This window comes from Pseudophryne corroboree, unplaced genomic scaffold, assembly GCF_028390025.1.
Source record: "Pseudophryne corroboree isolate aPseCor3 unplaced genomic scaffold, aPseCor3.hap2 scaffold_464, whole genome shotgun sequence".
In the NCBI taxonomy this organism is placed as follows: Eukaryota; Metazoa; Chordata; class Amphibia; order Anura; family Myobatrachidae; genus Pseudophryne; species Pseudophryne corroboree.
Genome location: NW_026970078.1, coordinates 398573 through 426445, shown reverse-complemented (window position 1 = coordinate 426445; position 27873 = coordinate 398573). Strand labels below are relative to the sequence as shown.

Below are 27873 nucleotides of genomic sequence, written 5' to 3'. Positions count from 1 at the left end.
TTGCATTGTGCATTGGAAGGCACAAAGTAAGCAGACAGGAGGAGAAGTCAGGATAGTCCACAAGGGTATAGAAGGGAGGGGCTCAAGAAAAAAGAAGTGGAAACAGACAGCAAACTAGGCTGGAAAGAGACCTGAGACAAAGAGATCTGAATTATATGAGAGCCGACCAGGGGAAACACAAATTATGCAGTCAAGTTTCCCACATTTGGGGAAATCGCAGGGGCAGCACACCCAGGTGAGATACTATAATCAGGACGGTGCTTCTCCCAGGGCAAAGCTCACCCATTGCACTCTGGGTGTGCTGCTCCTACGATTTCCCCAAATGTGGGACACTTGACTGCATAATTTGTGTTTCCTCTGGTCGGCTCTCGTATAATTCAGATCTCTTTGTCTCAGGTCTCTCTCCAGCCTAGTTTGCTGTCTGTTTCCACTTCTTTTTTCTTGAGCCCCTACCTTCTATACCCTTGTGCACTATCCTGACTTCTCCTCCCGTCTGCTTACTTTGTGCCTTCCAATGCACAATGCAAACTACAGGTAGTGCTGCAGGGCCCACACCCTTTTACTTGCCTTACAGAGCAGCTCTGGAGCTGTTACAGTGCCCAGCTGCTGCAAGAAATCAGCTTGAATGCTTCATGGGATGGGGCATGGCCAACATGAGCCCCACACCAAAGGAGGGTGGGGGTGTTTAATGCGATCTAGGGGTCATCCAAGCACCGCAAAAGGCTGCCATGCCCTGCACGCCCCTTTTCTCTTTTCATATGCAGATGAGGGTTGAAGCCAACTTTGACCCACTGCTTGGATAACATCACCATATGCAAATCCATCTGCTGCAGGCCTTCCCCCAGGAATGCTTGCACTAGTTGTTGCATTTGGTTTGTTGTTTGGGGGTGCTTCAGTATTAGGCAGCCTTCTGCCCTCCCATGTTCATCTGAAAATATGTGTTCTCCCTGCAGTTGTTGTCCCCAGATGAGAGTTCCCTTGTGCTGCCTCAGTTGAATCTCCTTTACTTGACAGAGATGTGCCTGAGCAGCGGCCCTCCCCAGCCCTATCCCAAATCATACTTATTTTGCATAGGAGACACCATGGTCATGAAAATTGTTCACCCAGGGTGAGGTTCATTCATTGCATTCTGGGTATGCTGACCCCTGTGATTTCCCCAAATGTGGGAAACTCGCCTGCATTATTTGTGGTAGTGGGGGACTGTGTTTGTGTTTTCCGCTGGTCAGCTCTGGTAAAAGTCAGATTTCTTTGTCTCAGATCTTCCTCTAGCCTTGTTCTTCTTTCGAGAGTTCCATTGTGCTGCCTCAGTTGGATCTCCTTCACTTGACAGGGGGGTGCCCGAGCAGCGACCCTCCCCAGCTCTAGCCCAACTCCTACTTACCTGCCAGGTGAGATACTATGATCTTGAAGGTGCTTCTCCCAGGGCAAGGCTCACCCATTGCACTCTGGGTGTGCTGCCCCTGCGATTTCCCCAAATGTGGGAAACTTGACTGCATAATTTGTGTTTCCCCTGGTCGACTCTCGTATAATTCAGATCTCTTTGTCTCAGGTCTCTCTCCAGCCTAGTTTGCTGTCTGTTTCCACTTCTCTTTTCTTGAGCCGCTCCCTTCTATGCCCTTGCGCACTATCCTGACTTCTCCCGTCTGCTTACTTTGTGCCTTCCAACGCACAATGCGAACTACAGGTAGTGCTGCAGGGCCCACACCCTTTTATTTGCCTTACAGAGCAGCTCTGGATCTGTTACAGTGCCCAGCTGCTGCAAGAAATCAGCTTGAATGCTTCAGGGGCTGGGGCATAGCCAACATGAGCCCCACACCGAAGGAGGGTGGAGGTGTTTAATGCGAACTAGGGGTCATCCAAGCGCCGCAAAAGGCCGCCATGCCCTGCATAACCCTTTTCTCTTTTCATATGCAGATGAGGGTTCCAGCCAACTTTGGCCCACTGCTTGGATGACATCACCGTATGCAAATTCGTCTCCTGCAGACCTTCCCCCAGGAATGCTTGTACTAGTTATTGCATATGGTTTGATATTTGATGGTGCTTCAGTATTAGGCAGCCTTCCGCCCTCCCATGTTCATCTGAAAAGATGTGGTCTCCCTGCAGTTGTTGTCCCCAGACGAGAGTTCCCTTGTGCCTCCTCAGTTGAATCTCCTTAACTTGACGGGGGAGGGGCTTGCCCGAGCAGCCACCCTCCCCAGCCCTATCCCAACTCATACTTATTTTGCATATGAGATCTCTATATCATGAAGATTGTTCTCACAGGGTGAGGTTCATCCATTATATTTTAAAATAGGAAGGTTCAAATTACATATTTGAATTGCATCTATGTGCTGGATTCAAATGTCCCCCCCCCCCTTCCTTTCTCAATTGTGCCCGTCAGCAGCTATTCTAAGGTTGCTGCCAATGGGTGTGACACATTAATTTCTTCTGTGGGGTACACTGGACTCCACAAGGATTCACATTGGGGTGTAGAGTAGGATCTTGATCTGAGGCACCAACCGGCTCAAAGCTTTTGACTGTTCCCAAGATGCTCAGCGCATTCTCCTCTATAACCCCGCTTCCATGAACAGGGAGCTCAGTTTGTAGTTGGTGCCTTCAGTAGCAGGCCACTTAACAGGGGCCTGCCTCAGGCAGCCTATTCTTAGCTATTAATTTTGACAAGAAAATAAGAACTTTTTTTATGAGAATCTACAAGGGCTGCAGCAGGCTAGGTCTAATAGACATCTTTACTGCAGCTTCATCACTCCCAGCGGCGCTGTATACTCCCGTGCCCTGGTTGCTGGATCACTGCAGCGGAGGCTCCGGTTTCTTCCTAAGGTCAGTCACACACACACCGCCCTTCCGGATCACGAGGCCGCTGATGAAGGGGAGCGTGGCCGTAGGGGGTGGACCGTGTGCGCACTGGCGTGGACACTGATTACTGGGCAGCCGCTCCACAAGCCACCAGGTACAGTTAAGGAGTACAGGTCTGGGGGTTTTTCTCCCATATTAAACCAATTTTGTACTGCCCGCAGCGCATTGTGATAGGTAATAGGGCCTGATTCAGGTTGGGTTGCAATCACAATAAGCGATCCAACTGCAAAAATTGCTAAGAGCATACGCATGTGCCTGCATTTTCTGCGGCACCCCGCAGAGAATGCGATCGCCTCTGCCTGTCAATCGGGGCAGGGGGGGAGAGGGGGGTCAGCAACACTCCATTTCCAAGTCAGGGATGGAGCGGTGCGGGGGCAAGGCTTCAAAATGGGGTCTGCAACGGAGGAGACACAGGGGGCGTGGTCACAGCGGCTGTATGACATCACATTCAGCCGCTGTGATCACAAAAATGGTGGCGGCTTCCTGCGCGCACATACAGTCTGCACCAGCAGAAGGCTACACCATTTTTTATGATCACGCTGAACTGCAGTGCGACTGCAATTACAGCATGGTCAAGAAGGGAGGCGTCATGCTGGGTGGCCATGTCCTGTCACTGTGCAGGAGCCAGCACCGCTCACACACTAGTCCCCGGGTGCAGCCCCCAACCCCCGGGACACCCGGAGCAACAAAATGTAGATTCAGGCCACCAGGCCACGCCCCTACCTATGAAACCATGCCTCCTTTTTACCATTGCGCTGCTTATCTGCGCGCACTGCATTACAATCTCCTTCGCCACCTCTCTGGGTGTCACCATTGATAGTGACAGCTCTGCCATGCTTGTAGCAGCTGGTCCTAAGATCTACGCCTCAAGCCCTGAGTGTTTGCCCTTGTGATTTGTTGATCATCATAGCGAAGCAGATGCTTACAGAAAACTGCAGGGGCTTAGATTGAAAATAAAAAAAATTATGGGTATAAGGTAGAGAGGAGCGGGTTCGGTTCTCCGAGAACCGAATTCCCCACGAACTCCACGTGGTTTACACTGGTCCGAGGCAGGCTCGGTTGTTCCCGCCTGACTCGGAAAACCTGAACAAGGGAAAATGTCATCATCCCGCTGTCGGATTCTCGCGAGATTCGGATTTCATATAAAGAGCTGCGCGTTGCCGCCATTTTTACTCGTGCATTGAAGAGAGAGTGGAGAGGACGTGGCTATGTTCTCTCAGTGGAAATCTCAATATCAGTGCTCAGTATCAGTGGTTACTTATTGCTGCTCAGTAATACTAGTAGTGTGTCTCTCCTGCTCAGTGTCAGTTCTCAGTAGTATCCTCATCAGTGCTCAGTATCACTGCTCATTGTCTTGTGCTGCATTGTGGTGCTCAGCATACTACAGTACATTACTAATAGTCCAGTGCTGCATCTTGCTGCTCAGTGTCAGTTCTAGTATCCTCATCAGTGCTCACTATCACTGCTCATTACATTGTGGTGTTCTGTATACTACAGTAACATAGTAATATAGTAACATATAGTAATATAGTTTTTGAGGTTGAAAAGAGGCAAATTGCCCATCGTGTTCAACCTGTTTTAAGTTGTGATGATTCTACATACTTGCTGAATAATGTTTTATGACTAGTTAACTACTACAACTCATGTTACCCCCGGATTAACCATGTTGATATTTTAAGTATTATAACCTTGGATAGCTTTTTCATTCAGAAATGTATCCATTCCTTTTTTAAATCCAATTACAGAGTCCACCATTACCACCTTCCCTGGCAGGGAATTCCACATCCTGATTGCCCTAACAGTGAAGATCATAGTATCTCACCTGGCAGGTAAGTAGGAGTTGGGCTAGAGCTGTGGAGGATTGCTGCTTGGGCACCCCCTGTCAAGTGAAGGAGATCCAACTGAGGCAGCACAAGGGAACTCTCGAAAGAAGAACAAGGCTAGAGGAAGATCTGAGACAAAGAAATCTGACTTTTACCAGAGCTGACCAGAGGAAAGCACAAACACAGTCCCCCACTACCACAAATAATGCAGTCGAGTTTCCCACATTTGGAGAAATCACAGGGGTCAGCATAGCCAGAATGCAATGAATGAACCTCACCCTGGGAGAACAATCTTCATGACCATGGTATCTCCTATGCAAAATAAGTATGATTTGGGATAGGGCTGGGGAGGGCCGCTGCTCAGGCACATCTCTGTCAAGTAAAGGAGATTCAACTGAGGCAGCACAAGGGAACTCTCATCTGGGGACAACAACTGCAGGGAGAACACATATTTTCAGATGAACATGGGAGGGCAGAAGGCTGCCTAAAACTGAAGCACCCCCAAACAACAAACCAAATGCAACTACTAGTGCATGCATTCCTGGGGGAAGGCCTGCAGCAGATGGATTTGCATATGGTGATGTCATCCAAGCAGTGGGTCAAAGTTGGCTTCAACCCTCGTCTGCATATGAAAAGAAAAAAGGGGTGTGCAGGGCATGGCGGTCTTTTGCGGCGCTTGGATGACCCCTAGTTCGCATTAAACACCTCCACCCTCCTTCGGTGTGGGGCTCATGTTGGCTATGCCCCAGCCCCTGAAGCATTCAAGCTGATTTCTTGCAGCAGCTGGGCACTGTAACAGCTCCAGAGCTGCTCTGTAAAGCAAGTAAAAGGGTGTGGGCCCTGCAGCACTACCTGTAGTTTGCATTGTGCGTTGGAAGGCACAAAGTAAGCAGACGGGAGAAGTCAGGATAGTGCACAAGGGTATAGAAGGAGAGGCTCATGAAAAAAGAAGTGGAAACAGACAGCAAACTAGGCTGGAGAGAGACCTGAGACAAAGAGATCTGAATTATATGAGAGCCGACCAGGGGAAACACAAATTATGCAGTCAAGTTTCCCACATTTGGGGAAATCGCAGGGGCAGCACACCCAGAGTGCAATGGGTGAGCCTTGCCCTGGGAGAAGCATCTTCATGATCATAGTATCTCACCTGGCAGGTAAGTAGGAGTTGGGCTAGAGCTGGGGAGGGTCGCTGCTCGGGCACCCCCCTGTCAAGTGAAGGAGATCCAACTGAGGCAGCACAAGGGAACTCTCGAAAGAAGAACAAGGCTAGAGGAAGATCTGAGACAAAGAAATCTGACTTTTACCCGAGCTGACCAGAGGAAAGCACAAACACAGTCCCCCACTACCACAAATAATGCAGTTGAGTTTCCCACATTTGGGGAAATCACAGGGGTCAGCATACCCAGAATGCAATGAATGAACCTAACCCTGGGAGAACAATCTTCATGACCATGGTATCTCCTATGCAAAATAAGTATGATTTGGGATAGGGCTGGGGAGGGCCGCTGCTCAGGCACATCTCTGTCAAGTAAAGGAGATTCAACTGAGGCAGCACAAGGGAACTCTCATCTGGGGACAACAACTGCAGGGAGAACACATATTTTCAGATGAACATGGGAGGGCAGAAGGCTGCCTAAAACTGAAGCACCCCCAAACAACAAACCAAATGCAACTACTAGTGCATGCATTCCTGGGGGAAGGCCTGCAGCAGATGGATTTGCATATGGTGATGTCATCCAAGCAGTGGGTCAAAGTTGGCTTCAACCCTCGTCTGCATATGAAAAGAAAAAAGGGGTGTGCAGGGCATGGCGGTCTTTTGCGGCGCTTGGATGACCCCTAGTTCGCATTAAACACCTCCACCCTCCTTCGGTGTGGGGCTCATGTTGGCTATGCCCCAGCCCCTGAAGCATTCAAGCTGATTTCTTGCAGCAGCTGGGCACTGTAACAGCTCCAGAGCTGCTCTGTAAAGCAAGTAAAAGGGTGTGGGCCCTGCAGCACTACCTGTAGTTTGCATTGTGCGTTGGAAGGCACAAAGTAAGCAGACGGGAGAAGTCAGGATAGTGCACAAGGGTATAGAAGGGAGGGGCTCAAGAAAAAAGAAGTGGAAACAGACAGCAAACTAGGCTGGAGAGAGACCTGAGACAAAGAGATCTGAATTATATGAGAGCCGACCAGGGGAAACACAAATTATGCAGTCAAGTTTCCCACATTTGGGGAAATCGCAGGGGCAGCACACCCAGAGTGCAATGGGTGAGCCTTGCCCTGGGAGAATCATCTTCATGATCATAGTATCTCACCTGGCAGGTAAGTAGGAGTTGGGCTAGAGCTGGGGAGGGTCGCTGCTCGGGCACCCCCCTGTCAAGTGAAGGAGATCCAACTGAGGCAGCACAAGGGAACTCTCGAAAGAAGAACAAGGCTAGAGGAAGATCTGAGACAAAGAAATCTGACTTTTACCAGAGCTGACCAGAGGAAAGCACAAACACAGTCCCCCACTACCACAAATAATGCAGTTGAGTTTCCCACATTTGGGGAAATCACAGGGGTCAGCATACCCAGAATGCAATGAATGAACCTAACCCTGGGAGAACAATCTTCATGACCATGGTATCTCCTATGCAAAATAAGTATGATTTGGGATAGGGCTGGGGAGGGCCGCTGCTCAGGCACATCTCTGTCAAGTAAAAGAGATTCAACTGAGGCAGCACAAGGGAACTCTCATCTGGGGACAACAACTGCAGGGAGAACACATATTTTCAGATGAACATGGGAGGGCAGAAGGCTGCCTAAAACTGAAGCACCCCCAAACAACAAACCAAATGCAACTACTAGTGCAAGCATTCCTGGGGGAAGGCCTGCAGCAGATGGATTTGCATATGGTGATGTCATCCAAGCAGTGGGTCAAAGTTGGCTTCAACCCTCGTCTGCATATGAAAAGAAAAAAGGGGTGTGCAGGGCATGGCGGCCTTTTGCGGCGCTTGGATGACCCCTAGTTCGCATTAAACACCTCCACCCTCCTTCGGTGTGGGGCTCATGTTGGCTATGCCCCAGCCCCTGAAGCATTCAAGCTGATTTCTTGCAGCAGCTGGGCACTGTAACAGCTCCAGAGCTGCTCTGTAAAGCAAGTAAAAGGGTGTGGGCCCTGCAGCACTACCTGTAGTTTGCATTGTGCGTTGGAACGCACAAAGTAAGCAGACGGGAGAAGTCAGGATAGTGCACAAGGGTATAGAAGGGAGGGGCTCAAGAAAAAAGAAGTGGAAACAGACAGCAAACTAGGCTGGAGAGAGACCTGAGACAAAGAGATCTGAATTATATGAGAGCCGACCTGGGGAAACACAAATTATGCAGTCAAGTTTCCCACATTTGGGGAAATCGCAGGGGCAGCACACCCAGAGTGCAATGGGTGAGCCTTGCCCTGGGAGAAGTATCTTCATGATCATAGTATCTCACCTGGCAGGTAAGTAGGAGTTGGGCTAGAGCTGGGGAGGGTCGCTGCTCGGGCACCCCCCTGTCAAGTGAAGGAGATCCAACTGAGGCAGCACAAGGGAACTCTCGAAAGAAGAACAAGGCTAGAGGAAGATCTGAGACAAAGAAATCTGACTTTTACCAGAGCTGACCAGAGGAAAGCACAAACACAGTCCCCCACTACCACAAATAATGCAGTTGAGTTTCCCACATTTGGGGAAATCACAGGGGTCAGCATACCCAGAATGCAATGAATGAACCTAACCCTGGGAGAACAATCTTCATGACCATGGTATCTCCTATGCAAAATAAGTATGATTTGGGATAGGGCTGGGGAGGGCCGCTGCTCAGGCACATCTCTGTCAAGTAAAGGAGATTCAACTGAGGCAGCACAAGGGAACTCTCATCTGGGGACAACAACTGCAGGGAGAACACATATTTTCAGATGAACATGGGAGGGCAGAAGGCTGCCTAATACTGAAGCACCCCCAAACAACAAACCAAATGCAACAACTAGTGCAAGCATTCCTGGGGGAAGGCCTGCAGCAGATGGATTTGAATATGGTGATGTCATCCAAGCAGTGGGTCAAAGTTGGCTTCAACCCTCGTCTGCATATGAAAAGAATAAAGGGGTGTGCAGGGCATGGCGGCCTTTTGCGGCGCTTGGATGACCCCTAGTTCGCATTAAACACCTCCACCCTCCTTCGGTGTGGGGCTCATGTTGGCTATGCCCCAGCCCCTGGAGCATTCAAGCTGATTTCTTGCAGCAGCTGGGCACTGTAACAGCTCCAGAGCTGCTCTGTAAAGCAAGTAAAAGGGTGTGGGCCCTGCAGCACTACCTGTAGTTTGCATTGTGCGTTGGAAGGCACAAAGTAAGCAGACGGGAGAAGTCAGGATAGTGCACAAGGGTATAGAAGGGAGGGGCTCAAGAAAAAGTAGTGGAAACAGACAGCAAACTAGGCTGGAGAGCGACCTGAGACAAAGAGATCTGAATTATATGAGAGCCGACCAGGGGAAACACAAATTATGCAGTCAAGTTTCCCACATTTGGGGAAATCACAGGGGCAGCAGACCCAGAGTGCAATGGGTGAGCCTTGCCCTGGGAGAAGCATCTTCATGATCATAGTATCTCACCTGGCAGGTAAGTAGGAGTTGGGCTAGAGCTGGGGAGGGTCGCTGCTCGGGCACCCCCATGTCAAGTGAAGGAGATCCAACTGAGGCAGCACAAGGGAACTCTCGAAAGAAGAACAAGGCTAGAGGAAGATCTGAGACAAAGAAATCTGACTTTTACCAGAGCTGACCAGAGGAAAGCACAAACACAGTCCCCCACTACCACAAATAATGCAGTTGAGTTTCCCACATTTGGGGAAATCACAGGGGTCAGCATACCCAGAATGCAATGAATGAACCTAACCCTGGGAGAACAATCTTCATGACCATGGTATCTCCTATGCAAAATAAGTATGATTTGGGATAGGGCTGGGGAGGGCCGCTGCTCAGGCACATCTCTGTCAAGTAAAGGAGATTCAACTGAGGCAGCACAAGGGAACTCTCATCTGGGGACAACAACTGCAGGGAGAACACATATTTTCAGATGAACATGGGAGGGCAGAAGGCTGCCTAATACTGAAGCACCCCCAAACAACAAACCAAATGCAACAACTAGTGCAAGCATTCCTGGGGGAAGGCCTGCCGCAGATGGATTTGCATATGGTGATGTCATCCAAGCAGTGGGTCAAAGTTGGTTCAAACACCTTTGCAAAGTTCTATAAGTTTGATACCCTGGCTGAGGAGGACCTCCTGTTTGCTCAATCGGTGCTGCAGAGTCATCCGCACTCTCCTGCCCGTTTGGGAGCTTTGGTATAATCCCCATGGTCCTTACGGAGTCCCCAGCATCCTCTAGGACGTAAGAGAAAATAAGATTTTAAACCTACCGGTAAATCTTTTTCTCGTAGTCCGTAGAGGATGCTGGGTGCCCGTCCCAAGTGCGGTCTACTTCTGCAAGACTTGTATATAGTTATTGCTTACATAAGGGTTATATGTTAGTTTTCATCGGTCTTGGACTGATGCTATGTTGTTTTCATACTGTTAACTGGGTAGTATATCACAAGTTATACGGTGTGATTGGTGTGGCTGGTATGAATCTTGACCTTGGATTAACAAAAATCCTTTCCTCGTACTGTCCGTCTCCTCTGGGCACAGTTTCTCTAACTGAGGTATGGAGGAGGGGCATAGAGGGAGGAGCCAGTGCACACCCAGATCTAAAGTCTTTCTTAAAGTGCCCATGTCTGCTGCGGAGCCCGTCTATCCCCCATGGTCCTTACGGAGTCCCCATCGTCCTCTACGGACTACGAGAAAAAAAAAAATACCGGTAGGTTTAAAATGTTATTTTTTTCTCTGCAACCCACTGCTAAATTGTGCTTCCTAGCTGTTTTTTATAAAATCACTTAATTAAATCTAACTCTGATTACGTCAGAGAAGGCCAGGTACCCTACACCATAAGAGGGGGTTTGAAATTTTGACTTGTCTACTTAAAGATCACCAAAATCTGATGACAAGGTCAATTACATCCCTGGGTGGGATTGAACCACCAACCTTTTGGTTAATAGCCCATGTAAGTGCAAGAAATCCTGAAGCACTCACTCATCATGGGAAAGTACCAATGTGTTTCTTACAAAAATTCTCCAGATTATTGACTTTTTAAAGTTTTTCTAGGAAACGTTCTAGATGAATGATTATTAGCCTTTGTCAGTATTGACTTTTGCAAGGTGTCTCTGTGGCGCAATCGGTTAGCATGTTTGGCTATTAACCAAAAGGTTGGTGGTTCAATCCCACCCAGGGATGTAATTGACCTTGTAATCAGATTTTGGTGATCTTTAAGTAGACAAGTCAAAATTTCAAAAAAAACCCTTATGGTGTAGGGTACCTGGCCTTCTCTGATGTAATCAGAGTTAGATTTGATTAAGTGATTTTATAAAAAAACAGTTAGGAAGCACAATTTAGCAGTGGGTTGCAGAGAAAAAAAAATATGCTGGCAGAAAAGTCCAATTGAGTGATTAAACAGCTCTTCATTTTCTGATTTTATGTTTATGCTAACAAATTTGCTCTCTGAAAAGTGTCCACAAAGCCAAGTCTCTGATTAACACCTTTGTAGGAATGGTTTTTCACCTATTACTGAAATAAACTTGCTTCATTGGAAAGGCATCAAAGATGCATCCTCATTTCAATGTCTACTGAAATAATACAGGTTGACACCAGGAAACGTCACTGCATCCTTGCTGCTTCCTCATGGGGAAGTCTGTTTAATGTGAAAACAAGGTGATATCTAATCAGCACACAGGTAAGGAATTAAGAAAATCTTTCTTTATGGGTGAAGATGTTTCTCACAAATTGTTGTCCCAATGCATCATTGAAATTCAAGATGGAAGATGATTTTCATATATCACTTGTACATTTTGCATTGCTCTTCTGGTGACAATGTAGTTTGTTTTTGTCAATTACCATTTCAGTAATAGGGTAAAGAAAATTAAGTGGATTTTTTAAAGAAAACAATGCTGTCAATATACTATTAAAACAAATTAAAATGATAAAAGTTATTGTACTTTAAGTAAAAATAAAAGAGCCAAAATATCAATCCCAGTTTTTGATTACTTTAATTATAAAAAAAAAAATGCACATAGCAGAGGATAGTTTCGATCAATCAACCTCTGGGTTATGGGCCCAGCATGCTTCCATTGCACTACTCTGCTGCTCATGGAAGTGTAAGAGATCCTGAAGACTAAATTGATTAAAGGCCTAAAAGTACTGGACTATAAGGAAAGACTTACTAGGCTGAATATTTATACACTAGAAAAGAGGTGCCTAAGAGGAGATATTATTAATATCTTCAAATATGTAAAGATACATAACAAAGAGTTATCAGAGGAATTATTTATTAAAAGAACACGTGGTCACTCGCTGCGACTGGAGGAAAGTTCAGAACGCAATGGAGGAAAGGTTTCTTCACTGTTAGGGCAATCAGGATGTGGAATTCCCTGCCAGGGAAGGTGGTAATGGCGGACTCTGTAATTGGATTTAAAAAAGGAATGGATACATTTCTGAATGAAAAAGCTATCCAAGGTTATAATACTTAAAATATCAACATGGTTAATCCGGGGGTAACATGAGTTATAGTAGCTAACTAGTCATAAAACATTATTCAGCAAGTATGTAGAATCATCACAACTTAAAACAGGTTGAACACGATGGGCAATTTGCCTCTATTCAACCTCAAAAACTATGGCCCTCATTCCGAGTTGTTCGCTCGGTATTTTTCATCGCATCGCAGTGAAAATCCGCTTAGTACGCATGCGCAATGTTCGCACTGCGACTGCGCCAAGTAACTTTACTATGATGAAAGTATTTTTACTCACGGCTTTTTCTTCGCTCCGGCGATCGTAATGTGATTGACAGGAAATGGGTGTTACTGGGCGGAAACACGGCGTTTCAGGGGCGTGTGGCTGAAAACGCTACCGTTTCCGGAAAAAACGCAGGAGTGGCCGGTGAAACGGTGGGAGTGCCTGGGCGAACGCTGGGTGTGTTTGTGACGTCAACCAGGAACGACAAGCACTGAAATGATCGCACAGGCAGAGTAAGTCTGGAGCTACTCAGAAACTGCTAACTCGTTTGTAATCGCAATATTGCGCGTACGTCGGTCGCAATTTTAAGAAGCTAAGATTCACTCCCAGTAGTCGGCGGCTTAGCGTGTGTAACTCTGCTACATTCGCCTTGCGAGCGAACAATTCGGAATGAGGGCCCATGTTACTATATTACTATGTTATTGTAGTATACAGAACACCACAATGCAATGAGCAGTGATAGTGAGCACTGATGAGGATACTAGAACTGACACTGAGCAGCAAGATGCAGCACTGGACTATTAGTAATGTACTGTAGTATGCTGAGCACCACAATGCAGCACAAGACAATGAGCAGTGATACTGAGCACTGATGAGGATACTACTGAGAACTGACACTGAGCAGGAGAGACACACTACTAGTATTACTGAGCAGCAATAAGTAACCACTGATACTGAGCACTGATATTGAGATTTCCACTGAGAGAACATAGCCACGTCCTCTCCGCTCTCTCTTCAATGCACGAGTAAAAATGGCAGCAACGCGCAGCTCTTTATATGGAATCCGAATCTCGCGAGATTCTGACAGCAGGATGATGACATTTTCCCTTGTTCAGGTTTTCCGAGTCAGGCGGGAACAACCGAGCCTGCCTCGGACCAGTGTAAACCACGTGGAGTTCGTGGGGAATTCGGTTCTCGGAGAACCGAACCCGCTCCTCTCTACCTTATACCCATCAATTTTTTTATTTTCAATCTAAACCCCTGCAGTTTTCTGTAAGCATCTGCTTCGCTATGATGATCAACAAGTCACAAGGGCAAACACTCAGGGTTTGAGGCGTAGATCTTAGGACCAGCTGCTACAAGCATGGCAGAGGTGTCACTATCACTGGTGACACCCAGAGAGGTGGCGAGGGAGATTGTAATGCAGTGCGCGCAGATAAGCAGCGCAATGGTAAAAAGGAGGCATGGTTTCATAGGTAGGGGCGTGGCCTGGTGGCCTGAATCTACATTTTGTTGCTCCGGGTGTCCCGGGGGTTGGGGGCTGCACCAGGGGACTAGTGTGTGAGCGGTGCTGGCTCCTGCACAGTGACAGGGCATGGCCACCCAGCATGACGCCTCCCTTCTTGACCATGCTGTAATTGCAGTCGCACTGCAGTTCAGCGTGATCATAAAAAATGGTGTAGCCTCCTGCTGGTGCAGACTGTATGTGCGCGCAGGAAGCCGCCACCATTTTTGTGATCACAGCGGCTGAATGTGATGTCATACAGCCGCTGTGACCACGCCCCCTGTGTCTCCTCCGTTGCAGACCCCATTTTGAAGCCTTGCCCCCGCACCGCTCCATCCCTGACTTGGAAATGGAGTGTTGCTGACCCACCTCTCCCCCCCTTCCCCGCCCCGATTGACAGGCAGAGGCGATCACATTCTCTGCGGGGTGCCGCAGAAAATGCAGGCACATGCGTATGCTCTTAGCAATTTTTGCAGTTGGATCGCTTATTGTGATTGCAATCCAACCTGAATCAGGCCCTATTACCTATCACAATGCGCTGCGGGCAGTACAAAATTGGGTTAATATAGGAGAAAAACCCCCAGACCTGTGCTCCTTAACTGTACCTGGTGGCTAGTGGAGCGGCTGCCCAGTAATCAGTGTCCACCGCAGTGCGCACACGGCCCACCCCCTACGGCCTCGCTCCCCTTCATCAGCGGCATCGTGATCCGGAAGGGTGGTGTGTGTGTGACTGACCTTAGGATGAAACCGGAGCCTCCGCTGCAGTGACCCAGCAACCAGGGCACGGGAGTATACAGCGCCGCTGGGAGTGATGAAGCTGCAGTAAAGATGTCTATTAGACCTAGCCTGCTGCAGCCCTTGTAGATTCTCATAAAACAAGTTCTTCTTTTCTTGTCAAAATGAATAGCTAAGAATAGGCTGCCTGAGGCAGGCCCCTGTTAATTGGCCTGCTACTGAAGTCACCAACTACAAACTGAGCTCCCTGTTCATGGAAGCGGGGTTATAGAGGAGAATGCACTGAGCTTCTTGGGAACAGTCAAAAGCTTTGAGCCGGTTGGTGCCTCAGATCAAGATCCTACTCTACACCCCAATGTGAATCCTTGTGGAGTCCAGTGTACCCCACAGAAGAAATTAATGTGTCACACCCATTGGCAGCAACCTTAGAATAGCTGCTGACGGGCACAATTGAGAAAGGAAGGGGGGGGGGGGACATTTGAATCCAGCACATAGATGCAATTCAAATATGTAATTTGTACCTTCCTATTTTAAAATATAATGGATGAACCTCACCCTGTGAGAACAATCTTCATGATCAAGAGATCTAATATGTAAAATAAGTATGAGTTGGGATAGGGCTGGGGAGGGTGGCAGCTCGGGCAGCCCCTCCCCCGTCAAGTTAAGGAGATTCAACTGAGGAAGCACAAGGGAACTCTCGTCTGGGGACAACAACTGCAGGGAGACCACGTCTTTTCAGATGAACATGGGAGGGCGGAAGGCTGCCTAATACTGAAGCACCATCAAATATCAAACCATATCCAACAACTAGTACAAGCATTCCTGGGGGAAGGTCTGCAGCAGACGGATTTGCATACGGTGATGTCATCCAAGCAGTGGGCCAAAGTTGGCTGGAACCCTCATCTGCATATGAAAAGAGAAAAGGGGCGTGCAGGGCATGGCGGCCTTTTGCAGTGCTTGGATGACCCCTAGTTCGCATTAAACACCCCCACCCTCCTTTGGTGTGGGGCTCATGTTGGCCATGCCCCATCCCCTGAAGCATTCATGCTGATTTCTTGCAGCAGCTGGGCACTGTAACAGCTCCAGAGCTGCTCTGTAAGGCAAGTAAAATGGTGTGGGCCCTGCAGCACCACCTGTAGTTCGCATTGTGCGTTGGAAGGCACAAAGTAAGCAGACGGGAGGAGAAGTCAGGATAGTACACAAGGGCATCCTTTTCTCTTAGTCCGTAGAGGATGCTGGGGTCACATTAAGAACCATGGGGTATAGACGGGATCCGCAAGAGACATGGGCACTTTAAGACTTTCAAAGGGTGTGAACTGGCTCCTCCCTCTATGCCCCTCCTCCAGACTCCAGTTATAGGAACTGTGCCCAGGGAGACGGACATTTCGAGGAAAGGATTTATTGTTAAACTAAGGTGAGCATCTTACCAGCTCACACCTTAAGCATGCCGCAGAACGTGGCATTCAACAGAACACAAGCCAACGGCATGAACAATTGCAGCAAAAAGCTGACCAGAACCGTAACACAGCATGTGTATAACCACAAGTAATAACTGCAGACACAGTATGGACTGGGACGGGTGCCCAGCATCCTCTACGTACTAAGAGAAAAGGATTTACCGGTAGGTATTAAAATCCTATTTTCTCATACGACCTAGAGGATGCTGGGGTCACATTAAGAACCATGGGGTTATACCAAAGCTCTTGAACGGGTGGGAGAGTGCGTACGACTCTGCAGCACCGAATGACCTAACTTGAGGTTATCATCAGCCAAGGTATCAAACTTGTAAAACTTAGCAAAAGTGTTTACTAAATAGCTGCTCGGCAAAGTTGCAATGCCGAGACTCCCCGACCAGCTGCCCAGGATGAACCCACCTTTCTAGTAGAATGGGTCTTCACCTAATTCAGTAACGGCAATCCTGCCGTGGAATGAGCATGCTGAATCTTACCACAGATCCAGCGCATAATGGTCTGCATGGAAGCAGGACACCCAATCCTGTTGGGAGCATACAGGACAAACAGAGCCTCTGTTTTCCTAATCTGAACCGTTCTGGTGACATAAATTTTCAAAGTTCTGACCACAGCCAGAGACTTTGACTCAACGAAGGTGTCAGTGGCCAAAGGCACCATGTGGAAAGATGAACCACCTTCGGCAGAAATTGTTGACGTGTCCTCAATTCTGCTCTATCTTCATGAAAGATCAAATAAAGGCTCTTGTGATACTGCATGGTTTGTACTGTTTTCCATGTGCTCCCAGATCTTTCAAGCAAGTAGCATGGTCAAGAAAGTTCTGTTTGAAAAGAAACAAACATTTACTGTCATTGTTATGCAAATAAACTTACATTAAAGCTAACAAGAAAGCACACTCGTTCTGTCTTTAAACTGATAAAAGAAACCCCAATAATATGGGGCATGCAAAAATTGAGATAAAACTCAGTTTTGCTCCTCTCCACGGAAATCTTTAATAAAAGGCGAAATATTTGTTAGTTCTGAAGAGAAACCAGAGCATGACCAAGATTCCACCTGTCGCCTGAGTGCCATGCCAGCAGTTCTCATTCAGCTCAAAGTGAGCACCCAATTTGAATGAAAGAAAGCAGATTTCTCACCAGGCTTCCCCTTGCTATAAACATGGTTTGTACTCTTTTCCATGTGCTCCCAGATCTTTCAAACAATTAGTGTGGTCAAGAAAGTTCTGTTTGAAAAGAAACAAACATTTACTGTCATTTCTATGCAAATGAGCTTACATTAAAGCACACTCGTTCTATCTTTAAACCAATAAAATAAAACCCCAATAAGATGGGGCATGCAAAAATTGAGATAAAACTCAGTTTTGCTCCTCTCCACGGAAATCTTTAGTAAAAGGCGAAAGATTTGTTCGTTCTGAAGAGAAACCACAGCATGACCAAGATTCTACCTGTCGCCTGAGTGCCATGCCAGCAGTCCTCATTCAGCTCAAAGTGAGCACCCAATTTGAAAGAAAGAAAGAAAGCAGATTTCTCACCAGGCTTCCCCTTGCTATAAACATGGTTTGTACTCTTTTCCATGTGCTCCCAGATCTTTCAAGCAATTAGTATAGTCAAGAAAGTTCTGTTTGAAAAGAAACAAACATTTACTGTCATTTCTACGCAAATGAGTTTACATTAAAGCACACTCGTTCTATCTTTAAACTGATAAAAGAAACCCCAATAAGACGGGGCATGCAAAAATTGAGATAAAACTCAGTTTTGCTCCTCTCCACGGAAATCTTTAGTAAAAGGCGAAAGATTTGTTCGTTCTGAAGAGAAACCAGAGCATGACCAAGATTCCACCTGTCGCCTGAGTGCCATGCCAGCAGTCCTCATTCAGCTCAAAGTGAGCACCCAATTTGAAAGAAAGAAAGCAGATTTCTCACCAGGCTTCCCCTTGCTATAAGCATGGTTTGTACTCTTTTCCATGTGCTCCCAGATCTTTCAAGCAATTAGTATGGTCAAGAAAGTTCTGCTTGAAAAGAAACAGACATTTATTGTCATTGTTATGCAAATAAACTTACATTAAAGCTAACAAGAAAGCACACTCGTTCTGTCTTTAATCCGATAAAAGAAACCCCAATAATATGGGGCATGCAAAAATTGAGATAAAACTCAGTTTTGCTCCTCTCCACGGAAATCTTTAGTAAAAGGCGAAAGATTTGTTCGTTCTGAAGAGAAACCAGAGCATGACCAAGATTCCACCTGTCGCCTGAGTGCCGTGCCAGCAGTCCTCATTCAGATCAAAGTGAGCGCCCAATTTGAAAGAAAGCAGATTTCTCACCTGTCTTCTCCTTGCTATAAGCATGGTTTGTACTGTATTCCATGTGCTCCCAGATCTTTCAAGCAAGTAGCATGGTCAAGAAAGTTCTGTTTGAAAAGAAACAAACATTTACTGTCATTTCTATGCAAATGAGCTTACATTAAAGCACACTCATTCTATCTTTAAACCGATAAAAGAAACCCCAAAAAGATGGGGCATGCAAAAATTGAGATAAAACTCGGTTTTGCTCCTCTCCACAGAAATCTTTAGTAAAAGGCGAAAGATTTGTTCGTTCTGAAGAGAAACCAGAGCATGACCAAGATTTTTATCTGAAAATATGTGTTCTCCCTGCAGTTGTTGTCCCCAGATGAGAGTTCCCTTGTGCTGCCTCAGTTGAATCTCCTTTACTTGACAGGGGGATGCTCGAGCAGCGACCCTCCCCAGCTCTAGCCCAACTCCTACTTACCTGCCAGGTGAGATACTATGATCATGAAGGTGCTTCTCCCAGGGCAAGGCTCACCCATTGCACTCTGGGTGTGCTGCTTCTGCGATTTCCCCAAATGAGGGAAACTTGACTGCATAATTTGTGTTTCCCCTGGTCGGCTCTCGTATAATTCAGATCTCTTTGTCTCAGGTCTCTCTCAAGCCTAGTTTGCTGTCTGTTTCTACTTCTCTTTTCTTGAGCCGCTCCCTTCTATGCCCTTGCGCACTATCCTGACTTCTCCCGTCTGCTTACTTCGTGCCTTCCAACGCACAATGCAAACTACAGGTAGTGCTGCAGGACCCACACCCTTTTACTTGCCTTACAGAGCGTCTCTGGAGCAGTTACAGTGCCCAGCTGCTGCAAGAAATCAGCTTGAATGCTTCATGGGCTGGGGAATAGCCAACATGAGCCCCACACCGAAGGAGGGTGGAGGTGTGTAATGCGAACTAGGGGTCATCCAAGCGCCGCAAAAGGCCGCCATGCCCTGCACGCCCCTTGTCTCTTTTCATATGCAGACGAGGGTTGAAGCCAACTTTGACCCACTGTTTGGATGACATCACCATATGCAAATCCATCTGCTGCAGGCCTTCCCCCAGGAATGCTTGCACTAGTTGTTGCATTTGGTTTGTTGTTTGGGGGTGCTTCAGTATTAGGCAGCCTTCTGCCCTCCCATGTTCATCTGAAAATATGTGTTCTCCCTGCAGTTGTTGTCCCCAGATGAGAGTTCCCTTGTGCTGCCTCAGTTGAATCTCCTTTACTTGACAGAGATGTGCCTGAGCAGCGGCCCTCCCCAGCCCTATCCCAAATCATACTTATTTTGCATAGGCGATACCATGGTCATGAAGATTGTTCTCCCAGGGTGAGGTTCATTCATTGCATTCTGGGTATGCTGACCCCTGTGATTTCCCCAAATGTGGGAAACTCGACTGCATTATTTGTGGTAGTGGGGGACTGTGTTTGTGCTTTCCTCTGGTCAGCTCTGGTAAAAGTCAGATTTCTTTGTCTCAGTTCTTCCTCTAGCCTTGTTCTTCTTTCGAGAGTTCCCTTGTGCTGCCTCAGTTGGATCTCCTTCACTTGACAGGGGGGTGCCCGAGCAGCGACCCTCCCCAGCTCTAGCCCAACTTCTACTTACCTGCCAGGTGAGATACTATAATCATGAAGGTGCTTCTCCCAGGGCAAGGCTCACCCATTGCACTCTGGATGTGCTGCCCCTGCGATTTCCCCAAATGTGGGAAACTTGACTGCATAATTTGTGTTTCCCCTGGTCGGCTCTCGTATAATTCAGATCTCTTTGTCTCAGGTCTCTCTCCAGCCTAGTTTGCTGTCTGTTTCCACTTCTCTTTTCTTAAGCCGCTCCATTCTATGGCCTTGCGCACTATCCTTACTTCTCCCGTCTGCTTACTTTGTGCCTTCCAATGCACAATGCAAACTACAGGTAGTGCTGCAGGGCCCACACCCTTTTACTTGCCGTACAGAGCAGCTCTGGAGCTGTTACAGTGCCCAGCTACTGCAAGAAATCAGCTTGAATGCTTCAGGGGCTGGGGCATAGCCAACATGAGCCCCACACCAAAGGAGGGTGGAGGTGTTTAATGCGAACTAGGGGTCATCCAAGCGCCGCAAAAGGCCGCCATGCCCTGCACGCCCCTTTTCTCTTTTCATATGCAGACGAGGGTTGAAGCCAACTTTGACCCACTGCTTGGATGACATCACCATATGCAAATCCATCTGCTGCAGGCCTTCCCCCAGGAATGCTTGCACTAGTTGTGGCATTTGGTTTGTTGTTTGGGGGTGCTTCAGTATTAGGCAGCCTTCTGCCCTCCCATGTTCATCTGAAAATATGTGTTCTCCCTGCAGTTGTTGTCCCCAGATGAGAGTTCCCTTATGCTGCCTCAGTTGAATCTCCTTTACTTGACAGAGATGTGCCTGAGCAGCGGCCCTCCCCAGCCCTATCCCAAATCATACTTATTTTGCATAGGAGATACCATGGTCATGAAGATTATTCTCCCAATGTGAGGTTCATTCATTGCATTCTGGGTATGCTGACCCCTGTGATTTCCCCAAATGTGTGAAACTCGACAGCATTATTTGTGGTAGTGGGGGACTGTGTTTGTGTTTTCCTCTGGTCAGCTCAGGTAAAAGTCAGATTTCTTTGTCTCAGATCTTCCTCTAGCCTTGTTCTTCTTTCGAGAATTCCCTTGTGCTGCCTCAGTTGGATCTCCTTCACTTGACAGGGGGGTACCCGAGCAGCGACCCTCCCCAGCTCTAGCCCAACTCCTACTTACCTGCCAGGTGAGATACTATGATCACGTAGGTGCTTCTCCCAGGGCAAGGCTCACCCATTGCACTCTGGGTGTGCTGCTCCTGCGATTTCCCCAAATGTGGGAAACTTGACTGCATAATTTGTGTTTCCCCTGGTCGGCTCTCGTATAATTCAGATATCCTTGTCTCAGGTCTCTCTCCAGCCTAGTTTGCTGTCTGTTTCCACTTCTCTATTCTTAAGTGCCTTCCAATGCACAATGCAAACTACAGGTAGTGCTGCAGGGCCCACACCCTTTTACTTGCCGTACAGAGCAGCTCTGGAGCTGTTACAGTGCCCAGCTGCTGCAAGAAATCAGCTTGAATGCTTCAGGGGCTGGGGCATAGCCAACATGAGCCCCACACCGAAGGAGGGTGGGGGTGTTTAATGCGAACTAAGGGTCATCCAAGCGCCGCAAAAGGCCGCCATGCCCTGCATACCCCTTTTCTCTTTTCATATGCAGATGAGGGTTCCAGCCAACTTTGGCCCACTGCTTGGATGACATCACCGTATGCAAATCCGTCTTCTGCAGAACTTCCCCCAGGAATGCTTGTACTAGTTGTTGCATTTGGTTTGTTGTTTGGGGGTGCTTCAGTATTAGGCAGCCTTCTGCCTTCTCATGTTCATCTGAAAATATGTGTTCTCCCTGCAGTTGTTGTCCCCAGATGGGAGTTCCCTTGTGCTGCCTCAGTTGAATCTCCTTTACTTGACAGAGATGTGCCTGAGCAGCGGCCCTCCCCAGCCCTATCCCAAATCATACTTATTTTGCATAGGAGATACCATGGTCATGAAGATTGTTCTCCGAGGGTGAGGTTCATTCATTGCATTTTGGGTATGCTGACCCCTGTGATTTCCCCAAATGTGGGAAACTCGACTGCATTATTTGTGGTAGTGGGGGACTGTGTTTGTGCTTTCCTCTGGTCAGCTCTGGTAAAAGTCAGATTTCTTTGTCTCAGATTTTCCTCTAGCCTTGTTCTTCTTTCGAGAGTTCCCTTGTGCTGCCTCAGTTGGATCTCCTTCACTTGACAGGGGGGTACCCGAGCAGCAACCCTCCCCAGCTCTAGCCCAACTCCTACTTACCTGCCAGGTGAGATACTATGATCATGAAGGTGCTTCTCCCAGGGCAAGGCTCACCCATTGCACTCTGGGTGTGCTGCTCCTGCGATTTCCCCAAATGTGGGACACTTGACTGCATAATTTGTGTTTCCCCTGGTCGGCTCTCGTATAATTTAGATCTCTTTGTCTCAGGTCTCTCTCCAGCCTAGTTTGCTGCCTGTTTCCACTTCTCTTTTCTTGAGCCACTCCCTTCTATGCCCTTGCGCATTATCCTGACTTCTCCCGTCTGCTTACTTTGTGCCTTCCAACGCACAATGCGAACTACAGGTAGTGCTGCAGGGCCCACACCCTTTTACTTGCCTTACAGAACAGCTCTGGAGCTGTTACAGTGCCCAGCTGCTGCAAGAAATCAGCTTGAATGCATCAGGGGATGGGGCATGGCCAACATGAGCCCCACACCAAAGGAGGGTGGGGGTGTTTAATGCGAACTAGGGGTCATCCAAGCACTGCAAAAGGCCGCCATGCCCTGCATGCCCCTTTTCTCTTTTCATATGCAGATGAGGGTTCCAGTCAACTTTGGCCCACTGCTTGGATAACCTCACCGTATGCAAATCCGTCTGCTGCAGACCTTCCCCCAGGAGTGCTTGTACTAGTTGTTGCATATGGGCCCTCATTCCGAGTCGTTCGATCTGTAAATTTCATCGCATCGCAGTGAAATTCTGCTTAGTACGCATGCGCAATATTCGCACTGCGACTGCGCCAAGTAATTTTACAATGAGGAAAGTATTTTTACTCACGGCTTTTTCTTCGCTCCGGCGATCGTAATGTGATTGACAGGAAATAGGTGTTACTGGGCGGAAACAGGCCGTTTTATGGGCGTGTGGGAAAAAACGCTACAGTTTCCGGAAAAAACGCAGGAGTGGCCGGAGAAACGGGGGAGTGTCTGGGCGAACTCTGGGAGTGTTTGTGACGTCAAACCAGGAACGACAAGCACTGAACTCATCGCAGATGCCGAGTAAGTCTGAAGCTACTCTGAATCTGCTAAGTAGTTTGTAATCGCAATATTGCGAATACATCGGTCGCAATTTTAAGAAGCTAAGATTCACTCCCAGTAGGCGGCGGCTTAGCGTGTGTAACTCTGCTAAAATCGCCTTGCGAGCGATCAACTCGGAATGAGGGCCATGGTTTGATATTTGATGGTGCTTCAGTATTAGGCAGCCTTCCGCCCTCCCATGTTCATCTGAAAAGATGTGGTCTCCCTGCAGTTGTTGTCCCCAGATGAGAGTTCCCTTGTGCTGCCTCAGTTGAATCTCCTTTACTTGACAGAGATGTGCCTGAGCAGCGGCCCTCACCAGCCCTATCCCAAATCATACTTATTTTGCATAGGAGATACCATGGTCATGAAGATTGTTCTCCCAGGGTGAGGTTCATTCATTGCATTCTGGGTATGCTGACCCCTGTGATTTTCCCAAATGTGGGAAACTCGACTGCATTATTTGTGGTAGTGGGGGACTGTGTTTGTGCTTTCCTCTGGTCAGCTCTGGTAAAAGTCAGATTTCTTTGTCTCAGATCTTCCTCTAGCCTTGTTCTTCTTTCGAGAGTTCCCTTGTGCTGCTTCAGTTGGATCTCCTTCACTTCACAGGGGGGAACCCGAGCAGCGACCCTCCCCAGCTCTAGCCCAACTCCTACTTACCTGCCAGGTGAGATACTATGATCATGAAGGTGCTTCTCCCAGGGCAAGGCTCAACCATTGCACTCTGGGTGTGCTGCTCCTGCGATTTCCCCAAATGTGGGAAACTTGACTGCATAATTTGTGTTTCCCCTCGTCGGCTCTCGTATAATTCAGATCTCTTTGTCTCAGGTCTCTCTCCAGCCTAGTTTGCTGTCTGTTTCCACTTCTCTTTTCTTGAGCCGCTCCCTTCTATGCCCTTGCGCACTATCCTGACTTCTCCCGTCTGCTTTCTTCGTGCCTTCCAACGCACAATGCGAACTACAGGTAGTGCTGCAGGGCCCACACCCTTTTACTTGCCTTACAGAGTAGCTCTGGAGCAGTTACAGTGCCCAGCTGCTGCAAGAAATCAGCTTGAATGCTTCAGGGGCTGGGGCATAGCCAACATGAGCACCACACCGAAGGAGGGAGGAGGTGTGTAATGCAAACTAGGGGTCATCCAAGCGCTGCAAAAGGCCGCCATGCCCTGCACGCCCCTTTTCTCTTTTCATATGCAGACGAGGGTTGAAGCCAACTTTGACCCACTGCTTGGATGACATCACCATATGCAAATCCATCTGCTGCAGGCCTTCCCCCAGGAATGCTTGCACTAGTTGTTGCATTTGGTTTGTTGTTTGGGGGTGCTTCAGTTTTAGGCAGCCGTCTGCCCTCACATGTTCATCTGAAAATATGTGTTCTCCCTGCAGTTGTTGTCCCCAGATGAGAGTTCCCTTGTGCTGCCTCAGTTGAATCTCCTTTACTTGACAGAGATGTGCCTGAGCAGCGGCCCTCCCCAGCCCTATCCCAAATCATACTTATTTTGCATAGGCGATACCATGGTCATGAAGATTGTTCTCCCAGGGTGAGGTTCATTCATTGCATTCTGGGTATGCTGACCCCTGTGATTTCCCCAAATGTGGGAAACTCGACCGCATTATTTGTGGTAGTGGGGGACTGTGTTTGTGCTTTCCTCTGGCCAGCTCTGGAAAAAGTCAGATTTCTTTGTCTCAGCTCTTCCTCTAGCCTTGTTCTTCTTTCGAGAGTTCCCTTGTGCTGCCTCAGTTGGATCTCTTTCACTTGACAGGGGGGTGCCCGAACAGCGACCCTCCCCAGCTCTAGCCCAACTCCTACTTACCTGCCAGGTGAGATACTATGATCATGAAGGTGCTTCTCCCAGGGCAAGGCTCACCCATTGCACTCTGGGTGTGCTGCCCCTGCAATTTCCCCAAATGTGGGAAACTTGACTGCATAATTTGTGTTTCCCTTGGTCGGCTCTCGTATAATTCAGATCTCTTTGTCTCAGGTCTCTCTCCAGCCTAGTTTGCTGTCTGTTTCCACTTCTCTTTTCTTCAGCCGCTCCCTTCTATACCCTTGTGCACTATCCTGACTTCTCCTCCCGTCTGCTTACTTTGTGCCTTCCAATGCACAATGCAAACTACAGGTAGTGCTGCAGGGCCCACACCCTTTTACTTGCCTTACAGAGCAGCTCTGGAGCTGTTACAGTGCCCAGCTGCTGCAAGAAATCAGCTTGAATGCTTCAGGGGATGGGGCATGGCCAACATGAGCCCCACACCAAAGGAGGGTGGAGGTGTTTAATGCGAACTAGGGGTCATCCAAGCACCGCAAAAGGCCGCCATGCCCTGCACGCCCCTTTTCTCTTTTCATATGCAGATGAGGGTTGAAGCCAACTTTGACCCACTGCTTGGATGACATCACCGTATGCAAATCCGTCTTCTGCAGAACTTCCCCCAGGAATGCTTGCACTAGTTGTTGCATTTGGTTTGTTGTTTGGGGGTGCTTCAGTATTAGGCAGCCTTCTGCCCTCCCATGTTCATCTGAAAATATGTGTTCTCCCTGCAGTTGTTGTCCCCAGATGAGAGTTCCCTTGTGCTGCCTCAGTTAAATCTCCTTTACTTGACAGAGATGTGCATGAGCAGCGGCCCTCCCCAGCCCTATTCCAAATCATACTTATTTTGCATAGGAGATACCATGGTCATGAAGATTTTTCTCCCAGGGTGAGGTTCATTCATTGCATTTTGGGTATGCTGACCCCTGTGATTTCCCCAAATGTGGGAAACTCAACTGCATTATTTGTGGTAGTGGGGGACTGTGTTTGTGCTTTCCTCTGGTCAGCTCTGGTAAAAGTCAGATTTCTTTGTCTCAGATTTTCCTCTAGCCTTGTTCTTCTTTCGAGAGTTCCCTTGTGCTGCCTTAGTTGGATCTCCTTCACTTTACAGGGGGGTACCCGAGCAGCGACCCTCCCCAGCTCTAGCCCAACTCCTACTTACCTGCCAGGTGAGATACTATGATCATGAAGGTGCTTCTCCCAGGGCAAGGCTCACCCATTGCACTCTGGGTGTGCTGCTCCTGCGATTTCCCCAAATGTGGGAAACTTGACTGTATAATTTGTGTTTCCCCTGGTCGGCTCTCGTATAATTCAGATCTCTTTGTCTCAGGTCTCTCTCCAGCCTAGTTTGCTGTCTGTTTCCACTTCTCTTTTCTTGAGCCGCTCCCTTCTATGCCCTTGCGCACTATCCTGACTTCTCCTCCTGTCTGCTTACTTTGTGCCTTCCAACGCACAATGCGAACTACAGGTAGTGCTGCATGGCCCACACCCTTTTACTTGCCTTACAGAGCAGCTCTGGAGCTGTTACAGTGCCCAGCTGCTGCAAGAAATCAGCTTGAATGCTTCAGGGGCTGGGGCATAGCCAACATGAGCCCCACACCAAAGGAGGGTGGAGGTGTTTAATGCAAACTAGGGGTCAGCCAAGCGCCCCAAAAGGCCACCATGCCCTGCACGCCCCTTTTCTCTTTTCATATGCAGACGAGGGTTGAAGCCAACTTTGACCCACTGCTTGGATGACATCACCATATGCAAATCCATCTGCGGCAGGCCTTCCCCCAGGAATGCTTGCATTAGTTGTTGCATTTGGTTTGTTGTTTGGGGGTGCTTCAGTATTAGGCAGTCTTCTGCCCTCCCATGTTCATCTGAAAATATATGTTCTCCCTGCAGTTGTTGTCCCAAGATGAGAGTTCCCTTGTGCTGCCTCAGTTGAATCTCCTTTACTTGACAGAGATGTGCATGAGCAGCGGCCCTCCCCAGCCCTATTCCAAATCATACTTATTTTGCATAGGAGATACCATGGTCATGAAGATTTTTCTCCCAGGGTGAGGTTCATTCATTGCATTTTGGGTATGCTGACCCCTGTGATTTCCCCAAATGTGGGAAACTTGACTGCATTATTTGTGGTAGTGGGAGACTGTGTTTGTGCTTTCCTCTGGTCAGCTCTGGTAAAAGTCAGATTTCTTTGTCTCAGATCTTCCTCTAGCCTTGTTCTTCTTTCGAGAGTTCCCTGGTGCTGCCTCAGTTGGATCTCCTTCACTTCACAGGGGGGAACCCGAGCAGCGACCCTCCCCAGCTCTAGCCCAACTCCTACTTACCTGCCAGGTGAGATACTATGATCATGAAGGTGCTTCTCCCAGGGCAAGGCTCAACCATTGCACTCTGGGTGTGCTGCTCCTGCGATTTACACAAATGTGGGAAACTTGACTGCATAATTTGTGTTTCCCCTCGTCGGCTCTCGTATAATTCAGATCTCTTTGTCTCAGGTCTCTCTCCAGCCTAGTTTGCTGTCTGTTTCCACTTCTCTTTTCTTGAGCCGCTCCCTTCTATGCCCTTGCGCACTATCCTGACTTCTCCCGTCTGCTTACTTCGTGCCTTCCAACGCACAATGCGAACTACAGGTAGTGCTGCAGGGCCCACACCCTTTTACTTGCCTTACAGAGTAGCTCTGGAGCAGTTACAGTGCCCAGCTGCTGCAAGAAATCAGCTTGAATGCTTCAGGGGCTGGGGCATAGCCAACATGAGCCCCACACCGAAGGAGGGTGGAGGTGTGTAATGCGAACTAGGGGTCATCCAAGCGCTGCAAAAGGCCGCCATGCCCTGCACGCCCCTTTTCTCTTTTCATATGCAGACGAGGGTTGAAGCCAACTTTGACCCACTGCTTGGATGACATCACCATATGCAAATCCATCTGCTGCAGGCCTTCCCCCAGGAATGCTTGCAT

General features: G+C 48.2%; 25 non-coding genes and 7 pseudogenes across 25 annotated transcripts; 18 read left to right on the top strand and 14 right to left on the bottom strand.

Moving 5' to 3' along the window:
• Window positions 1-227: 227 nt before the first annotated feature.
• LOC135027569 (U1 spliceosomal RNA) lies at window positions 228-383 on the top strand. Its single transcript, XR_010223987.1, has one exon. It is a non-coding gene; the product is annotated as a U1 spliceosomal RNA (small nuclear RNA).
• Window positions 384-1057: 674 nt separating this feature from the next.
• LOC135027382 (U1 spliceosomal RNA) lies at window positions 1058-1221 on the top strand. The gene has a single exon (XR_010223865.1). It is a non-coding gene; the product is annotated as a U1 spliceosomal RNA (small nuclear RNA).
• Window positions 1222-1373: 152 nt separating this feature from the next.
• LOC135027434 (U1 spliceosomal RNA) lies at window positions 1374-1536 on the top strand. Its single transcript, XR_010223912.1, has one exon. It is a non-coding gene; the product is annotated as a U1 spliceosomal RNA (small nuclear RNA).
• Window positions 1537-4841: 3305 nt separating this feature from the next.
• LOC135027335 (U1 spliceosomal RNA) lies at window positions 4842-5005 on the bottom strand. The gene has a single exon (XR_010223820.1). It is a non-coding gene; the product is annotated as a U1 spliceosomal RNA (small nuclear RNA).
• Window positions 5006-5696: 691 nt separating this feature from the next.
• LOC135027439 (U1 spliceosomal RNA) lies at window positions 5697-5838 on the bottom strand (annotated as a pseudogene).
• A 152-nt stretch (window positions 5839-5990) lies between these two features.
• On the bottom strand, window positions 5991-6154 carry LOC135027626 (U1 spliceosomal RNA). Its single transcript, XR_010224041.1, has one exon. It is a non-coding gene; the product is annotated as a U1 spliceosomal RNA (small nuclear RNA).
• A 692-nt stretch (window positions 6155-6846) lies between these two features.
• Window positions 6847-6988, bottom strand: LOC135027432 (U1 spliceosomal RNA; annotated as a pseudogene).
• A 152-nt stretch (window positions 6989-7140) lies between these two features.
• Window positions 7141-7304, bottom strand: LOC135027624 (U1 spliceosomal RNA). Its single transcript, XR_010224040.1, has one exon. It is a non-coding gene; the product is annotated as a U1 spliceosomal RNA (small nuclear RNA).
• Window positions 7305-7996: 692 nt separating this feature from the next.
• LOC135027425 (U1 spliceosomal RNA) lies at window positions 7997-8138 on the bottom strand (annotated as a pseudogene).
• Window positions 8139-8290: 152 nt separating this feature from the next.
• LOC135027623 (U1 spliceosomal RNA) lies at window positions 8291-8454 on the bottom strand. The gene has a single exon (XR_010224039.1). It is a non-coding gene; the product is annotated as a U1 spliceosomal RNA (small nuclear RNA).
• Window positions 8455-9145: 691 nt separating this feature from the next.
• Window positions 9146-9287, bottom strand: LOC135027534 (U1 spliceosomal RNA; annotated as a pseudogene).
• A 152-nt stretch (window positions 9288-9439) lies between these two features.
• Window positions 9440-9603, bottom strand: LOC135027622 (U1 spliceosomal RNA). Its single transcript, XR_010224038.1, has one exon. It is a non-coding gene; the product is annotated as a U1 spliceosomal RNA (small nuclear RNA).
• A 7284-nt stretch (window positions 9604-16887) lies between these two features.
• On the bottom strand, window positions 16888-17003 carry LOC135027612 (U5 spliceosomal RNA). Its single transcript, XR_010224028.1, has one exon. It is a non-coding gene; the product is annotated as a U5 spliceosomal RNA (small nuclear RNA).
• Window positions 17004-17278: 275 nt separating this feature from the next.
• On the bottom strand, window positions 17279-17394 carry LOC135027604 (U5 spliceosomal RNA). Its single transcript, XR_010224020.1, has one exon. It is a non-coding gene; the product is annotated as a U5 spliceosomal RNA (small nuclear RNA).
• A 278-nt stretch (window positions 17395-17672) lies between these two features.
• Window positions 17673-17788, bottom strand: LOC135027590 (U5 spliceosomal RNA). The gene has a single exon (XR_010224007.1). It is a non-coding gene; the product is annotated as a U5 spliceosomal RNA (small nuclear RNA).
• A 286-nt stretch (window positions 17789-18074) lies between these two features.
• LOC135027575 (U5 spliceosomal RNA) lies at window positions 18075-18190 on the bottom strand. Its single transcript, XR_010223993.1, has one exon. It is a non-coding gene; the product is annotated as a U5 spliceosomal RNA (small nuclear RNA).
• Window positions 18191-18460: 270 nt separating this feature from the next.
• LOC135027596 (U5 spliceosomal RNA) lies at window positions 18461-18576 on the bottom strand. Its single transcript, XR_010224013.1, has one exon. It is a non-coding gene; the product is annotated as a U5 spliceosomal RNA (small nuclear RNA).
• A 144-nt stretch (window positions 18577-18720) lies between these two features.
• Window positions 18721-18883, top strand: LOC135027500 (U1 spliceosomal RNA). Its single transcript, XR_010223948.1, has one exon. It is a non-coding gene; the product is annotated as a U1 spliceosomal RNA (small nuclear RNA).
• A 671-nt stretch (window positions 18884-19554) lies between these two features.
• LOC135027326 (U1 spliceosomal RNA) lies at window positions 19555-19718 on the top strand. Its single transcript, XR_010223811.1, has one exon. It is a non-coding gene; the product is annotated as a U1 spliceosomal RNA (small nuclear RNA).
• A 152-nt stretch (window positions 19719-19870) lies between these two features.
• LOC135027508 (U1 spliceosomal RNA) lies at window positions 19871-20033 on the top strand. The gene has a single exon (XR_010223954.1). It is a non-coding gene; the product is annotated as a U1 spliceosomal RNA (small nuclear RNA).
• Window positions 20034-20704: 671 nt separating this feature from the next.
• LOC135027460 (U1 spliceosomal RNA) lies at window positions 20705-20868 on the top strand. Its single transcript, XR_010223932.1, has one exon. It is a non-coding gene; the product is annotated as a U1 spliceosomal RNA (small nuclear RNA).
• A 152-nt stretch (window positions 20869-21020) lies between these two features.
• Window positions 21021-21183, top strand: LOC135027459 (U1 spliceosomal RNA). Its single transcript, XR_010223931.1, has one exon. It is a non-coding gene; the product is annotated as a U1 spliceosomal RNA (small nuclear RNA).
• A 615-nt stretch (window positions 21184-21798) lies between these two features.
• On the top strand, window positions 21799-21962 carry LOC135027280 (U1 spliceosomal RNA). Its single transcript, XR_010223768.1, has one exon. It is a non-coding gene; the product is annotated as a U1 spliceosomal RNA (small nuclear RNA).
• Window positions 21963-22114: 152 nt separating this feature from the next.
• Window positions 22115-22256, top strand: LOC135027469 (U1 spliceosomal RNA; annotated as a pseudogene).
• A 1211-nt stretch (window positions 22257-23467) lies between these two features.
• On the top strand, window positions 23468-23631 carry LOC135027424 (U1 spliceosomal RNA). Its single transcript, XR_010223905.1, has one exon. It is a non-coding gene; the product is annotated as a U1 spliceosomal RNA (small nuclear RNA).
• A 152-nt stretch (window positions 23632-23783) lies between these two features.
• On the top strand, window positions 23784-23919 carry LOC135027496 (U1 spliceosomal RNA; annotated as a pseudogene).
• Window positions 23920-24617: 698 nt separating this feature from the next.
• LOC135027339 (U1 spliceosomal RNA) lies at window positions 24618-24781 on the top strand. Its single transcript, XR_010223823.1, has one exon. It is a non-coding gene; the product is annotated as a U1 spliceosomal RNA (small nuclear RNA).
• A 152-nt stretch (window positions 24782-24933) lies between these two features.
• Window positions 24934-25096, top strand: LOC135027392 (U1 spliceosomal RNA). Its single transcript, XR_010223874.1, has one exon. It is a non-coding gene; the product is annotated as a U1 spliceosomal RNA (small nuclear RNA).
• Window positions 25097-25770: 674 nt separating this feature from the next.
• Window positions 25771-25934, top strand: LOC135027574 (U1 spliceosomal RNA). The gene has a single exon (XR_010223992.1). It is a non-coding gene; the product is annotated as a U1 spliceosomal RNA (small nuclear RNA).
• A 152-nt stretch (window positions 25935-26086) lies between these two features.
• On the top strand, window positions 26087-26249 carry LOC135027417 (U1 spliceosomal RNA). Its single transcript, XR_010223898.1, has one exon. It is a non-coding gene; the product is annotated as a U1 spliceosomal RNA (small nuclear RNA).
• A 674-nt stretch (window positions 26250-26923) lies between these two features.
• LOC135027368 (U1 spliceosomal RNA) lies at window positions 26924-27087 on the top strand. The gene has a single exon (XR_010223852.1). It is a non-coding gene; the product is annotated as a U1 spliceosomal RNA (small nuclear RNA).
• A 152-nt stretch (window positions 27088-27239) lies between these two features.
• LOC135027542 (U1 spliceosomal RNA) lies at window positions 27240-27375 on the top strand (annotated as a pseudogene).
• The last annotated feature ends 498 nt before the right edge of the window (window positions 27376-27873 follow it).